Source organism: Macrobrachium rosenbergii, chromosome 27 (assembly GCF_040412425.1).
Source record: "Macrobrachium rosenbergii isolate ZJJX-2024 chromosome 27, ASM4041242v1, whole genome shotgun sequence".
Taxonomy (NCBI): Eukaryota; Metazoa; Arthropoda; class Malacostraca; order Decapoda; family Palaemonidae; genus Macrobrachium; species Macrobrachium rosenbergii.
The window spans coordinates 8,790,150-8,807,649 of record NC_089767.1 but is presented as its reverse complement, the minus strand read 5'-3'; the positions used below and the strand labels follow the sequence as shown (position 1 = coordinate 8,807,649).

General features: G+C 35.7%; 1 protein-coding gene across 1 annotated transcript in view; it reads right to left on the bottom strand.

Annotated features, from left to right (window-relative positions):
• Positions 1-17,500, bottom strand: part of LOC136853240 (CD109 antigen-like) — a 1,188,472-nt gene that overhangs the window by 1,065,110 nt on the left and 105,862 nt on the right. The gene's annotated exons all lie outside the window — the stretch shown is intronic.

Sequence of the window (17,500 nt, the reverse complement as noted above, 5' to 3'; positions counted from 1 at the left end):
TCCATACTGCCGGGTCTCGATCCCTCGACACAGTTACCTTCTAACAACTCCAGTCGACGGTCTACCCACTGAGCCATCAAGAGAGGTATAAGTTAATGCCGAATCTGCTGTACTTATTTATCCTTCGAGAGCGGGAAAATTATACTTAGGTTCAGCATTTACCACACCACCATGGCAACTCATTGGTACGCTTGGAACAAGCAGCTTATGAAATTTTTATCACACCGTGATTTACAGTAGGTATATACGCAGCTTATGAAATTTTTATCACACCGTGATTTACAGTAGGTATATACAATCATGAAGCTGCAAATGTTGTTTAACATCGGGAATATCACCGATGGGAGTTGTTGGAAGGTAATTGTGTCGATGGATCGAGACACGACAGTACCGATCCATTTACCAATTATAAATTCCCTTCGTTGATAATTCCCTATCGGGGATATCCCCGAAGTAGCGTGAACTTATAGTTTCATGATTATATTTATATATATATATATATATATATATATATATATATATATATATATATATATATATATATATATATGTAATATATATATATATATATATATATATATATATATATATATATATATATATATATATATATATATGTATATGCATATATATATATATATACATATACACTGTAGTCTATATTTACCCTTTACCAGATAGGTTTCTAATTAAAATAACCACAATGCCCTCTTAACTTCTCAAATTCTATACAAGCTTGTCATTATAAAGTCTAAGATCCAGATGCAGGAACATGAAGAAATTCTGACGGCCGTTGCAGAATTCGAACCCACACCTAAACCATCAAAAAGAGGTCACGTTACCCTCTCGTGGTCAGGTCGATAACTTGATCTCTTTCTGTTACTCTGGAAGCGGGTTCAAATCTTGCTACAGACGTCTGAACTTCTTCATACTCCTGCATTTGGATCTCAGGCTTTATAATTACAAACGTATCCAGAAAGCGTGAAAGAATTAAGAAAAGTTAAGAGTATTATTATAGTTAATATATATATATATATATATATATATATATATATATATATATATATATATATATATATATATATATATATATATATATATATATATATATATATATATATATATATATATATATATATATATATATATATATATATATATACGCTTATATAGCTTATTTTCGTTAAGGTATGTTTGACATTTGCTTGCAGACTGTAAAGTTGAGAATAATAAATTCCTGAAAACTCGAGGATGAAAAACGTTCAGAGAGAGAGAGAGAGAGAGAGAGAGAGAGAGAGAGAGAGAGAGAGAGAGAGAGAGAGAGAGAGAGAGAGAGAGAAATGAAATCCCGGAGGAAGAAATTTCTTAACCCAATTTGCCAACCCGCCAGAACCCCATCACCTCCTTTCTCTGGCGCAAAATGTGAAATTAAAAACTTTTCGCAAACACCATTGTTATTCAAATACGAAGCGTCTTGTCATTAATTACATCAAGCAGGAAAAGTAATACCAGGGCACACTACGACTTCTCATAAATTAAATAGTTTCATTTGCATTAGAATAGCGGCGTTATTAAATTAGCAAGTGTCTGACACCTTATATCTCACTCAATCAAATGAAATTACGAACTCAGCACAGCAAATCGAACAATAAAGAATTGAAAAGAGAATATGATAACACGCCTCCTGGAAATAAATCATCAATATCCGTGACAAAAAGGACGTCGAAAGAAAACCTGTCTTGATTACCGTATATATTTTGTTAGGACATAAGAGAACAGAAAGAGGTTAACTTGACTTTTCTTTAAGAGGTGAGGGTTATGAACAGGAGTCAAATTGTGCCTTCCCCTTGCAGACTCCTTCCCGGAGTTGTGAATGTGGCAGTGGTCAAATGGACCGTTGGGGAAACCGATTATTCCAAGACTAATCGTGCACTTATTGAAAACAAGAGTGACTGACTGAAAATACTGTACTAAAGATGTCTACCTTTATCTATCTCAAAGCAGCGCGGAAAACAATGAAAGAATTATCATGGCAAACGCATGTCTAGTACAGTCAATTTGCCAATGGCCGTCTTGACTGCAATGATTAGAAAAGATCAAAGCACATCCAGTCAAGGAAAAGAACGGCAGACCTAATGATTATTAGAAAACCGCTGCCAAACGTGTTTGACAATGAAAACCAGCTTATATATACAGTACAGTAGATGACGGTTTTAATCTCAAAGAACGAATAATGATGAGATATTAACAACTGAGAAATTGCGCAAACGTGTGAAGTAAATGATATATGTGAAGAAACCTTGAAGCGTTTATGAGGGAAGTTTTCCGGCATACACATATCTGAGACATGGAAGTCAGTCTGCCGAAAGTTTTCCTCTATTTCCTTAAAAAATAAAAATAAATAAAGTTTCAAAGCGACACCTTCGATTATTAAGTTATATAAAACATAATATTAAGGTTCGCTGTATGTTAGGCAATCAACTACAATGCAAGTTAACCTCTGATTTCCCTTGGAACCTGTGTCATCCAATCATTGGACAGTCAAGAATACTCTTCCAATGGACGAAGTTAATGATGTCTACAAAATTCCAAATTACAAGCATCTCCTCATCAACGCCAAAGCAAGAGAGCTGAACAGGATTTTTTCCAGTTAATCTGAGAATTTTATCGTGAACAATGTTTTACCGAACTCCAATCTGATCAGTCTTTGCATAACAAATATGAAAAACCCCACAATATCTATAAACATCCGCTTCTACAACAAAGAGAGAGAGAGAGAGAGAGAGAGAGAGAGAGAGAGAGAGAGAGAGAGAGAGAGACTTTTGCTTTCATCTCCTTCTGTAACGGCACCATTCAAACGTTAACAGAGCCCAGCTGATTGGTCGGGATAATGCGGTTTTATCCAATCACCGAGTCGCACTGTCCAACAGGAAGAGAGGCAACGGCTCACTTCACGGATATACGGCCAATGTATTTTTTCCCAGCAGGATATTTCAGCTATTTTTCTTTTCCTGAGCTAAGTAATTGGTTCCCTGCTCTCCTATTTTCTTTGGCACAAGAGGCAATAAGGCTCTTGTTTAAGTTTAAAACACCAACTGGATTTTCGAAATCCTTTTCCGTTCTTTCTTTCGTATTGCCAGGAAAATGCTTCGACTTGCTCAGAAAACAACTACAGGACATTACAGAATATTACGCGTATGCAAATTTTCCAGTGAATCGGCTAATTTTCAACAAAAGCCAAAGCTTAAGGAAACAATGAGTCATAAACTCATCCGTGCGAGTGTTAAGGGCGGAGCCGAAGTCAGAAGACGTCCTAATTCTGTAGCACACACTCAGAGTTTGAGTTCAGGATTATAAAATCAGCAGCCCATTTCTCAATTTGCTATAACTTTAGAATTAAAAATGTTATTGATCGAAGGCTTAACACTGCACTACCTTTTTGGAAGCTTATATAAATTGCAATTGAACCTTATTATAAAGCAATCCGGTTTAAATACAAACCTATGGCTCCTTTAGCAATTTAGTTTTGGAAAGCATAAAATACCACAAAATGATTCATCATACTCTAACTCAGTGGTTCTCAAACTGGGGTCGCGACTTCTGGGGGTCGCCAAATGCTTTTGGGGTCGCGAGATGATGTTAAGAAAATATAAATATAAGTAAGCAAAAATAGTATTATGGTCAACTTTAGTTTTAAGGCTAAATCATAATAATTCTGCTAAAATATTTCAAATCAATAATAAACCAAATGTTTATATTTTAGTACAACAAAATATATATATATATATATATATATATATATATATATATATATATATATATATATGTATGTATATATATATATATATATATATATATACACCTTATATTTTGTCATTTACTGTAACTAGTTACGAATTGTTACGCATCTTTAAGAATAACACTGAAAAGAGAGCCGGGTGGGACAATAGTAACACCATGGGCCTTGCAAAACTAAACTAAATACTACACACTAGTGATTCCCCCACTGCTGCGCTGGGACTAAGTTTCTATGCAGTAGTGTCATTGATTTTAAGCTAGCATTATTAGTTTTGGAAGGTATGATTTATCAAACATAAACGTCTTTTTTGCTATTTTTGATAGTTCTGAGCAAAGGTGTATATCCGTCAGTCCGCGTGATTCTCATACGAGTAGGATATTCCTCGCTAATAGCATACTAGTTTTGCCGTAACTTACTCATATTTTGTCATTTTATTTTTCCCCTTTAAGCAAAACGAGTCTGTTAACTATAAAAACGAAGCAAAATTATTAAAGCTGATGGACTTTCATGTATGGGTAAATGAATACATAATATTTAAATAAAACAAACTAAACATATAAAGAAATACAATAGTAATTATGAAATAATAAACGAATAAATTTAAGATATACAAAAGGGAAAATAAGTAAATAGCTGAATAGTTAAATAGATAAATAAATGAATTAACACATTTATAGATAAATGCAAACAAAAATGAATGAAAAAATAAGTAATTAAATGAATATATAAAATGTAAAAAATTAATGGATAAGTAAATAAACTGATTGATTGATAAATAGATTAGTTAATGAATAAATAAATCAACTGATGAAATCAGTAACTGATTAGTTGATAAGCAAATAAAAAAACAATAAATATAATATATTTATATATCTAGCCACTGATAGTGTTAAACTATTATTCATAATTTTTTCACGCATTACATTGTATTATACAATATACTTGCAATAGTTCCAATATTTTACCTACATTTCCTAGAAACATCGTACAAAACCGAGATGTCACCTCCCCATCTCACTGTCAATTTACACTCGTACACGTTCAGTACTTGTCCGTTTTCCAGTCCTGAGCTCCGTTGGCGCACAGTGAATGAGCGTGACCAGTTGCCAGATGCTTAATAACAATGCATCACCAATTTACAGTAAAATTTTGACTTTTGCTTGATACTCAGGGTCTCAGATTACGTGATGCTTAAAACTAAATGTCAGTATACATACTTTCAAATTTATCTGGTATTTAAATAACAATTAATTGATATTTTATCTATCTGATTATCAATATGGCATTTACTATCAGCAGTCCAAGACGGCACATGAGTCGAGTTAGTCAACGGTGAGTCTTTCCTCAGTCACAGCTGCCTCGTGTGTGTTTAGGGACAATTTTTGATAGCAAACTATATACATATAAGCAACATGGAGCGATGGATAATTCGTAGGACTGCAAACAAGGAAGGAACATCAGATACTGACAACAGTGTCTCAGAAACAACTGATGAGATTCCTTCCGAACTACCATCTACCAGTTCTACTTCAAATATAGATAAAAGGCAAGACAAACGTAAGGGTAAGACCTCCCAGTATGACCAATCATCCAAAACCCAAACTTCGGAAATATCAAGCAGAATTTATAAAATTCGGATTCACTAGTTTTACCATTGATAAGATGCAGTACCCCCAATGTGTTATGTGCTCAGAAGTACTTGCAAATGAAAGCTTAAAGCCTGTGAAAATGAAAAGGCATTTGCAAAGCAAGCATCCTTCTCATGCTGATAAACCAATAGAATTTTTCCGTCGAAAGGAGGAGAGTTGCAGGGTCAAAAACAAGTGCTAGCTCAGAAAACCACCACCTCTGCCAAAGCTCAGATGGCATCATTTGAGGTAGCATACCTAATTGCACAGTCCAAGCAGCCACATACCATTGGGGAAACCCTCATGAAACCTGGTGCAGTGACTATGAGTCGGATTATGCATGGTAATAAGATGGCCCGTGAGCTGAAACAGTCCCGCTGTCTAACGACACCATTACTCGACGAATTAATGACATTTCAAATGACATTAAGTGTCAGCTGATTGAGAGGGTTAAGGGAAAGAAGTATGCTTTGCAGCTAGATGAGTCGACAGACATATCAAATTCTGCACAGTTACTTGCATTCATTAGATACAGTTTTGGTTGAAAACTTCAAGAAGACATGCTTTTTTGCACTGTACTAGAGGGGACCTGTGCAGGTAGTGACATTTTCACAAAGCTAGACACCAAAATACAAAAGGAGGGCTTGTCTTGGGACCAGTGTGTTGGTGTGTGCACAGACGGTGCTGGGGCAATGTTGGGTAAGAGGAAAGGACTTAAAGCAAAAGTTTTACAAGTGGCACCTCACATAAATTTTACACATTGTATTATTCACAGGAAGCTCTTGCTAGCAAAGCACTCAATCCAGAGTTAAGCAGTGTTCTTCAAACTGCGATTAAAATAGTAAATTACATCAAACACGTCCCATAAATGCCAGGCTGTTCTCCACACTCTGCAATGAGATGGGCTCGGAGCATGAAGCACTGTTGTTCCACACAGAAGTCAGGTGGCTGTCCGAGGCAAAGTTCTCAGCCGCTTGTACGAACTACGAGATGAGGTGCGCCTGTTCCTGATCAAATCTGAGTCCCAACTTGCTGACTATCTGACTGACCCTGACTGGTTAGCAAGTCTAGCATATTTGTCTTGTATATTCGAAAGACTTAATCTGCTGAATTTATTACTACAAGGCCCAAACACGAACATCTTGATTCTTTCTGACAAAATTGATGCATTTACAAGGAAGCTGGAACGATGGGCTGTGCGAGTTGATGGGGCAGTGTTGAAATGTTTCCTGAGGTGGAAGAATTTATGGCGGAGAATGAATTAAGCGTCGATAACGTGAAGGTAATGATCACGACTCACCTACAAAGGTCTTGTGGACCACTTCAAGAAATACTTCCCAAAAAGAGACAACCCCACAACAATATGACTGGATACGGCAACCATACACTGCTACAGGGGATCACTTATCATCCGACATGGAGGATGAGCTGCTGGAAGCTCTCAGTGATCGGACTTTACAGGCATCGTTTGGCTCAACCACACTGGATGAGTTCTGGATTTCAATTGCAAGGAATATCCACGATTATCCATGGCAGCAATGGATGTATTACTTCCTTTTGGATCAACCTATTTATGTGAAAAGACTTTTTCGGCACTGACTTATATAAAAACAAATACCGATCAAGACTCAGGGTGGAGGATGATCTCCGAGTTGCCATCTCTGGTATCAAACCCAGGATGGAGTTACTGTGCACTCAAAAAGCAGGCCCATGTATCTCACTAATTGATGTTAGTTATTCATGATAAACTTAGGCCTGTGTAAATACTGTTTTTCACTGTGGAATAGGGATATAATTAACTAATCACTGCTAGTGGAGCCCCATAGTTGGGCCTAAATATTGATCATTGTCATTAAACTTCCATGAATATTGTACTTTTATTTTAACAGTTACTAAATAAGTAATTATTTCACAAGAAATTCATACAGTTCTTCTAAAGCCAAAAATAAAAGAAAAAAAATATTATCTCAGACATAATTTCCAAAATTTTCCAAAATATTGATTTTGAAACCAAAAGGGGTATGAAATAGCTTTGAGTCTACTGGATGTTTATTATTGGGTATACTGTCTCATATGAGAATTATAGATCATTAGCTGATTTTAGGTTTCAGCAAATTTGTAATATCAGCACCCAAGTCAAACGCTATAATTATTTTGTTAATCATTTTAAGCCCAGCCTGAATATCTAAATTTTGGTATAAAGATACCAGTAATTTTTCTTTATTGTGCTAAAGTTTACAAACACTGACATAATTTATGCTATCTGCAGTAGCTTTCTTCAACAAAGGTATAATTCTAATTTCATACTTTATTTTTCTCTTGAAGCAGTTAGCAAAGTGCGAGTGCCTGTACGGATTTAACATTAATTCTATAAATTTAAATATACTGTATTGCTTTGCCTATTTTGTCTTTAAAGATTGTGATTTTTTTCTACAAGTAATAAATTAGTTAACTCTATAATGCGTATATTTTTGCATTTATCTTATCATGTTTGTTGTTATTATGTTCTTATGATTCAGGGCATAGGCATGTACTGTGTGTGTGTGTGTGTGTGTGTGTGTGTGTGTGTGTGTGTGTGTGTGTGTGTGTGTCAGAAGCACTTCCGGGAAAGGCGAGGTCACATGCCTCTAGCAATATCGTTTGGGGGTCATGGGCTGAAAAGTTTGAGAACCACTGCTCTAACTTACATGATCTAGTAGATCAAATCTTTATTACCTGAACAAACATATAATTCCCTGCAGTGTCACAAGAAAAATAAAGTAGAATTATTCGTTGCTGCCCTCTGCCCCAATGATGAATTCACACACTTCGTAAGATTTACTATTTATGTCTTCCAGAATAAGACATAAAGACTACTTATCCGGCATTTACTTCATTTACCGCAAATGTAACTGTGAAAGCAGCTTCACAGCAGAATTTTACCTTCACGGAGATAACATCAAAACTGCAGCCTGAATAACAAAAGAACGTGGGATACACGCAGCAGCTTCAACTCACTCCATAAATTGCTTCTTTCTATAAACATCACTTTCATCAGTCTTTACATTGTCCTGCCTTTCTTTGGACCACTCAAAGGGCGGGGGGAGCCTCATCCACAGCTCTTTTCTCAGACCATCAGTCATTCCAGCCATCTATTCTTCTTCGGCTTTTGGGCGTCCGGCGAACACATGCCAAGTGCTAGTCCTGCCTTCAGTTAAAACAACCCGTTTTATTATCTCTGCTAAAAACGTACTCATGGAATCTACAAAATATCCATTGCCGTATAAAATCTACCACCCATATCAACATGATTGAACGATATCTGAATGGTATCCTTCTAGAATACACTTATATGAAGAGTAAGCTCCCAGTGCTGATAATTACATCACCTTTCAAGCACAGAATATGGTTTGCTTTACATACATACGTAAGGACAATTAATGTAATAACCATTAATACGGGAACACAAACTTTATGTTGTGTATTCTGATTTGATAAACAAAACTGTCTATAAAGGTTAAATTTGCCGAGATGATCTCTGGCTCAGTAAGCATTCTTAGGATCATCACCGGATTAACCTCAAATCCATGTTGAACTGCTGTCATGTTTTAACAATATGGCCGAACACAGACAGGCATCTGTAGCTGTCAATTTTTATGTAATTCACGTATACATAATAAATGTGAGTAAATAAAATTGACAAAAACTCGAAAACGAAGTCAAAACATAATTTCGAGACCCACGGTAAAACAGTTTGGTGTCAGCAAATTACAAGACTATTAATCCATCTATACTCGTGCTTCCAGTTTTTAGTAACCGTTCAAAGCGTCTTACTAATATGAAAGTTTGCTTCATACGAAGTTAAGTTCTCCTATGTAATATTCTTACTTCACCAGATTAACGGACAGGGCCCGTTTGGCTACTGATATATTTATGAGGGCCACCTCCAGTCAATTCTGATATATATATATATATATATATATATATATATATATATATATATATATATATATATATATATATATATATATATATATACCAGGTGTTTTGAAATTAGAGGACCCTCCCCCTCCACAGAGCAAATGGAAAGTTATGGAGTTTTCTGCTATAGCCTATCTCCAAGTACATTATTTTAAGTTTCTATTAAGCTATTTTTCATTTTGCATTTCTTGTATTTTCAGACTGAGTGACGGAGTTAGATACAGCCATGGCCAACGACTCAGAAGAAATCAGATGGATTGACCGAATCCGGGCTATAACCTTCAGAGAGGCCAGGGATGCTGGTGCATCCTTCATTTCACGTTCCTGGATAGCTAAATACATTAAAAGAGATGAATCCTTTGTTAAAAGAAACTGGAACAAAAATCCATATGACTTTCATCGTGAAAAGAGTGAGAATCTTGGAAGGCCTGAAGTCCTTTCTCAGGAGTCAAGACATCATAGCTCAGGCAGTGGGTAGACCAAGAACGTCTTTACGTAAATTGGCTCTTGAACTAGAAACAAAAAGGGGAAAGAAGAGAAGTTATAGTGCTGTATATCGTGAGTTGAAAAAATCTGGTATCAAGCCATTTCATATTATCAGCAAGCCCAACATCACTCAGCAGCAGAGAGAAGACCGTGAATGGTTTTGTTTTCATTTCTTAAAGATTGGGATGAAGCTGACTTTCTCCATGTTCCCACATCAGATGAATTCTTCATTTACACAGTTAGGAAGCCAAATCATAAAAATGACATCATTTGGGCTGCAAAGTTGGATGATACCAGCGATGATGTGCGCTATTGTCAAGATGTGAAATTTCCTGAATGTTCGGGAATTTTTCTCTGTTTCACAGCCAAACGGTTAATGTGGATCATCAAAGAAAAAGGACAGTCATGGAATGGCGAATACTTCAGAGAAACTGTGCTTACTGGTGGAGTATTTCCTTTCCTCAAAGATCCTGAAAATGTGTAATGTGTTGAAGAAGTCACATTTTTGCATGATAAGGCACCATGTTTCAAGGCTCTTCAGACACAGGAGCTGCTTCGAAACAGTGGTATCGGTTTCTTCTCGTCAAGTGAATTTCCAGGTAGCTCCCCTGACCTTAATGCGTGTGAAAACATTGGTAGTATCTTAAAGGATTGTGTTGAAGCACACACAGTGAACTATGAGGGTATACCAAGCCTGGACGACCTGCGAAGAGAGGTGACCGAAGTGCTCAGGGAAATGGAGTTTGACTCTCAGCTTTTTTGTGATTTGCTGAAATCATACCCCTCAAGAATGCAGGCTGTGGTACAGGCAGATGGATGCCACACAAAATATTAAATACTCAGAGGGAAACTTAAATAAATACCTGTTCTGAATTACTTTTGTTTTTGTTCATATCAATTTTAGTTTATGTCATAGAGGGGGCTCTAATTTTGAAACACCCATATATATATATATATATATATATATATATATATATATATATATATATATATATATATATATATATATATATATATATATATATATATATATATATATATATATATATATTGTAATTATTATTGAATACACATCCACAAACACACACACACACACACACACACACACAGATTTCTCATGGAACTAAAAATAAAATAAAAATCAATCCCCGGAAAGAAGAGAGAGAGAGAGAGAGAGAGAGAGAGAGAGAGAGAGAGAGAGAGAGTAAAATTAAATATGGTGAAATAAAAGTCAGTCAACGGGACGAAAAAGTTTTGATTTAATCCTTCCAAAACAAGTAATAAAATCGAACCTTCAAAGAGACGACAATATTTAAAAGAAGGCAGGGGCCATCTGAACGAATGGATACCTATGTTCGTACTGTGAATTTTCAGCATTTATACATGCGTGACTTTTTTATACTCAAAAATTAAGCCTAAATATCGTGGGATATTAATCCATCACACCTTAGGAATAACTTATCGCCAAGGGAAATTATAACTAATAAGTGCTTCTCCGCCGGCCAGGACTCGAACCATGGTCTGGTTTAGAAACGACAATATACAGTGACTTTGACCACCCAGCTACATACATAAAACAAATAAATACACTATGGGCGGAAAAAATTGAGTATGTAAATGAGTATAGTACTGTAATGCATGTTTTCCTTTCTTTGCATCATACATTAAATTACACTATGTATACATTTATATATATATATATATATATATATATATATATATATATATATATATATATATATATATATGTGTGTGTGTGTGTGTGTGTGTGTGTGTGTAGAATTTACTGGTCACTTTTTACCCGATACATATGTAATTGTGATACTCACAATGCCCTCTTAACTTCAGAGGAAGCATTGAGGGCATTATATATATATATATATATATATATATATATATATATATATATATATATATATATATATATATATATATATATATATATATATATATATACATACATATATAGAAGCATATTTCTGCTCGTTTGACGCTTAATTTTCCAAAAATACTTCTATATTCGTAAAAACAATATATCATTTCTAACCAATACTCTTGATCTTACTCGTCGAAGCAAGCAAAATTTGTCATAATCCGATTAATGCAGAATTTTCGTACACAATAATTGATTATACCTCTCTCTCTCTCTCTCTCTCTCTCTCTAGAAAAGAAATTTTAACATTCGAAAAATATAGAAGATCGGCAACACTACACGATAAATGCCTGCTTTTATATATATACAAATATCACACACATTTAACACATATATATATATATATATATATATATATATATATATATTATGATTGGCAAGAACTCACTAGCAAATTGCCTCCCCCTCTTTTGTTGTTGTTGTTTGTTCTGTTGTTTTCATTTACTGCGAGCGCTCGATCGTAGGCCATCTGTCTATCGACTTAGCACGGTCAGAATACAAGGGTTTAAAAGATTAAGGCCACTCCCTTTAAGATCTTTCTTCGAGGCAAAGTGATCTCTGTCTGGCAGTTTCCTTGCAGGCAAAACTCCTGCGGGCATCAGCTGGAGATGATTCAACACCTCCATATGTTGGAAGTGCCCCCTGCCCCATAGGAGGAGATAAAAGGAGAAAACACGAGGCCTCGATCTCACACACGCGGGGTGGACGACAGGGAGTGAAGAAGGACCAAGCCACCTGCCCTTGGCAGTGTCCTTAGCTAACCACGTGGCCCTTTCCAAAGTATACTTTCTCCTCGTGCCCTTCGACCGCAAGCCACGTGCTCGCTTTACCGTTGACCTGCCGGATGCCCCTCAAGAATTGCCCGGCCCTTCGTGAAATTCCCACGCGTTGCCCTTCTTCGAGAAGTCCCCATCGCCGTGCCCTTGCATCCTACCACGTGGAAGAACTCGCCCTCGGAAATCGCAAGTCATCCACGGACCAATTTTCTACGTTGGAACCACACCTGTCTTACGGTAATGTGCCCTGGAAAACCTCCATTCAGTCACGCTTTGTCCTGGTAACATTTACTTAAATAGTGAGCCAGTAATCACCGAATCCCTTGTCTAATGTCCGTGCGCCTCTAGCATCGGCAGTACTGAGTCTTTATTAATTCATCGAAGTCCTTTGGCACCCTCAGTGCAGCTTCGAATTCATTATTCTTTTGTCTATTTTCATTACTGGCGTATAATGTGCATATCTCTCATTTCAGAGGGACCCTATTTCATGGAAGCTTCTTGGACTGTGTCTGGAATCCCCCAGTTTCATTCATCCCGTAGGAATCCCATTCAGGATCAATAATCTACTTGCGTTCCTCTTTCCCGTACTGATGCTATTTATGTAAATACACTCCTTTAAATTTGCCCACGTGTTTTACGTAATATTTCCCTCAGTAATAAGAGCCCTACGCTCATATGAAATTCCCCTTTGTTTTCCTCTTTTTTACGTTTTCCTGGATCCACGAAGTCAGAATCACAAGGCTAAATTACCTTAAATTGTTGCTACCTGTCTCACAGAGAATATCTCAAACTAAATCGCCAGGAAAAACGTAAATATATATATATTATATATATATATATATATATATATATATATATATATATATATATATATATATATATATATACTGTATGTGTGTGCGTGTGTGTACAACGTTTTAACTGTTAGAGACATATCAAAAACAGTATATATTTCGCTAAAATACACCAGTTGGGAAAGGGGCACTGTCGGGAATCCTTTTTTTTTTTTTTTTTTTTTTTATTGTAACAAATCGGCTTCTGACTAAGGACGAGATAAAAATCCCACGAAAGCAGCTTCTTCCGTTTGATATGCAAGCCATTGAGGTAAGCATTGTTAGTTATTTCAGTTGCAGGTTTGTTTCATGTTCAATTGCTGGTTGTAAACTGCACGAGCAAAAATATGGGCTAAACAGATTTTTATTCAGTAAAAGAGTACAAACTGTAGCCACTCAAACGATGCATTTACATCTAAAGTCAATATGAAATACTGACGATCTCCATTTCATAAAAATCAGTGAATATATAAAGGGTTCTGGTGTTACATTTGTTACGAAGCAGCTCTAGATCCAGAGCAGGTCTAACGTGAATGCAAGGACAATGAACGAGGACATTACAAAGTAACTCGTATGTAAAGACGCACAAGGAAAATGACCATAAACGGTCTCAATCGGAATATCGACATAGAATATTTCATTCAGAGTTCGTACTTCTACATGTGTCATGTATTACGGCTTATTAATAGACTTGTATTTAATATACTCATGAACAGACTCCTAAGACTTGAAAGAAGAGTTGTTAGCTTCATAAAACTTTATGAAAAATAATTCATGCATTCGCGAAATAACCTGAACCTGTTATTAAAATAACTAAGGCATGCAATTTTTACAACACATGTCTTGAGGTATATTACATAATAATTACTTTTTAATAACTAATTTTGTCTAGAGGATGAAAAAACTACAGCCAGAATCTTTTTCTCTCTCCTTTTCATTATGCAACTGCAGCAACACGCGATTTTCCTCCTCTCTCTTTGTCCACTGGCGACTTTTACGCTTAAACTAAAAATTGCAAAGCTTTGACGAGAAGTATTTAATAAACTAAGATTCACAGCTCAGAGATTGATTGCCTTACATAGCTATAAAGGAAATAAAAAAAAATTGTACCTCTCCTCCAACTCTCGATTTTCAGATTGCTAACAAAATTCAATAATAAATTAAAATAAACCTCATGCACTCGCATTTAAAATTACGATTTAAAAAATACAAGAAATACGAACACAGCACACACACAAAAAGGTCGGGAATACGGTTTTTCGTCTGAGTTTATCCCCACGTCTGTAAGGCTCTATTGTTATGCAAATTTATGAATGTTACGGTCACAGTACTTCTACTTTCACGGATTCGAACCTGGCCGATGGTTTGGGAACCATTATAAAGAGTCACATGCACATAAGCCAATGAATTTATGTATGTATATATATATATATATATATATATATATATATATATATATATATATATATATATATATATACATACATACATACATACATACATTATACATGTGTATACATACATACATACATATATATATATATACATACATACATACATATATATGTGTATGTGTGCGTGTGTAATTTTACCATTAATTGGCACCTGAACTAAAACTTTTCCATTTGGATGGGGAGGCTCCAGACACAGCCAGCCTTTAGCGCGACCTTGTGCTTGTGAATGTCCATCTTTTCCCAGTTGGCTCATAAAAACTACATATGCCTGATCGTATTTTCCATATATTTAACTGTTTTTGTAACCATTATAGTTAAATACGAATTTGACACATACATACTACGTTTTCTACACAGAGTTGTTCCCAGCAATTTAGGGGCGATTAAGCATTTGCTATTGGAGCCAAACCGAAAAATTCGTCAACTGCCAAGGAAGGTTTTCCTCCGAAATCTCTAGTTTCGAATCAATCGAAAAAGGACTCTAAAAGATAGACGGATAGATTGATAACAGACAGACAGTAAGGCAGATATATAGATATATATACAGATATATTATGCGCAGTAAGGAAAGCTTTAAGGTCAAAACAGCAAATGCGAATCATGCCAGTGTACAAAATAAAGAATGAGCAAAGTGCAAAAATGTCGGAGCAAAGGCAGGTGAAGGCAGGGAAATATTCATGATCAAGCCTAGATGATTATGAATGAGAAATAACAAACTTAATTAACACAACGCTTCTTTCTGACGCACTTACAAGTCAGGAGAGAAACTGCAAATTAAAAACATTGATAGAAGAAAATAATAGGAGAAAACACGAGGAATGAAACGGGGCCCTGAGGGAAAAAGAGATTAGGGATGATGGAAGGTTTTAAGGACAAAACAAGCACGAGTTTCCAAGAGGCAAGGATGTTTTCGACGGAAGGGAATGGTGAGAACTTACGTAAGCTAGACTGATGTTAATAGCTGATGCATTCTCTCTCTTTTGCAGGAGAAACAGAACTACTGAATTCAGCACTGTTAATCTTTACATACCACCTCCGACGGTGGCTTTCCTACATTTCAATATTTTTAAGAAAAGCTACGTGGCTGGGGAGGAGGGCTGGTTTGAATCTCCCAATTAAGGCTCTGTTAAACAATTGCAATAGTTCAGGATATATTTGTCTGAGTACTATGCACTAAAGGTAAGATGAGGCAGGTTGAAGGCTGCCTTCGTGATCAACGAAGTTTTCAACGAGGACATGAGTCTCTAGTTATCATTCGAAAGTAAAATAAATTCTTTTGCAACTTCCTCTGTAAAGGAATGCAGACTTTTACTGGTCAACTGCAGGACTGATTTGCTATCTCATCCACAAACAAATATATGAATAGGGGATTTTCTGTATGCAAATTGTTACTAACAAACTTAAACATGCGATTTTAACCGATTATGAGTCAAGCTGCAATCTAATTTTATTAGCTGCAAAGGATTCCTTAGGGTTAACAGCTCAAGAATGGTTTCGTTGCTGACAATACTTCTTATTGTCAGGTAAATTTACCTTAGTTCAGTTAAACACTGCTACTTCAGCAATCTTACACAGATTCAGAAGTGCAAACAACACCAAGAACGTGCATCATTTCATAACACACACACACACACACACACACACACACACACACACACACACACATATATATATATATATATATATATATATATATATATATATATATATGTTGTGTGTGTGTGTGTGTGTGTGTGATTTCTAACCCTCTTAGTAGTGAAGCGAGTCATAACCACTATTCATCTTCATTTATGTGCGTTATGAAATAGTGCACGATCTTGGTGTTGTTTGAGCCCCACTTCTGAATCTGTGTAAGATTGTTGAAGCAGGAGTGTTTAACTGAACTAAGGTAAATTTATCTGACATTAAGAAGTACTGTCAGCAACGAAATCATTCTTGAACTGTTATATATATATATATATATATATATATATATATATATATATATATATATATATATATATATATATATATATATATATATATATATATATATATATATATATATATATATATATATATATATATATATATATATACTGTACTGTATATGACTGGTTGTGGGTACTGACCGGTTTCAGCTTCATTTCCAGTCCACTCACGCGGGACTAGCCTAATATATTATGGCCGAAACTCACAATGTATACGCTAGGGGGACAGCACTGTCACTTAGTATATGTATATTGCGAATTTCTACCATTATACATCAGTCCCTCGTCAATGGCCTAGAAATAAAACCGAAAACCTTAGGGACCTACATCCAGTCTTTTATTTTTCCCTGTGGTTACGAGAAATATAAATTACGCGTCAGAGTGATTATAGTCACATACGTACATACACCCACACACACACTCACACACATATATATATATTCCAAGAAACTAAAATTTATGGTTGTACTTGAAGCACAAACTTGTTTTCTTCTACACCTAACAAATTAAGACTGTCGCTTCCATATCTGCTTAAAAGTACACGATTTTGCTTTCAAAGTAACATCTATAACACCATCAGGAATTGGAAAACTCTCCTCAGCCATTCCTTTACACTTTTGTTTGTCATTTCCCAGCTCTGTCTTTCACGATTCAAATATGT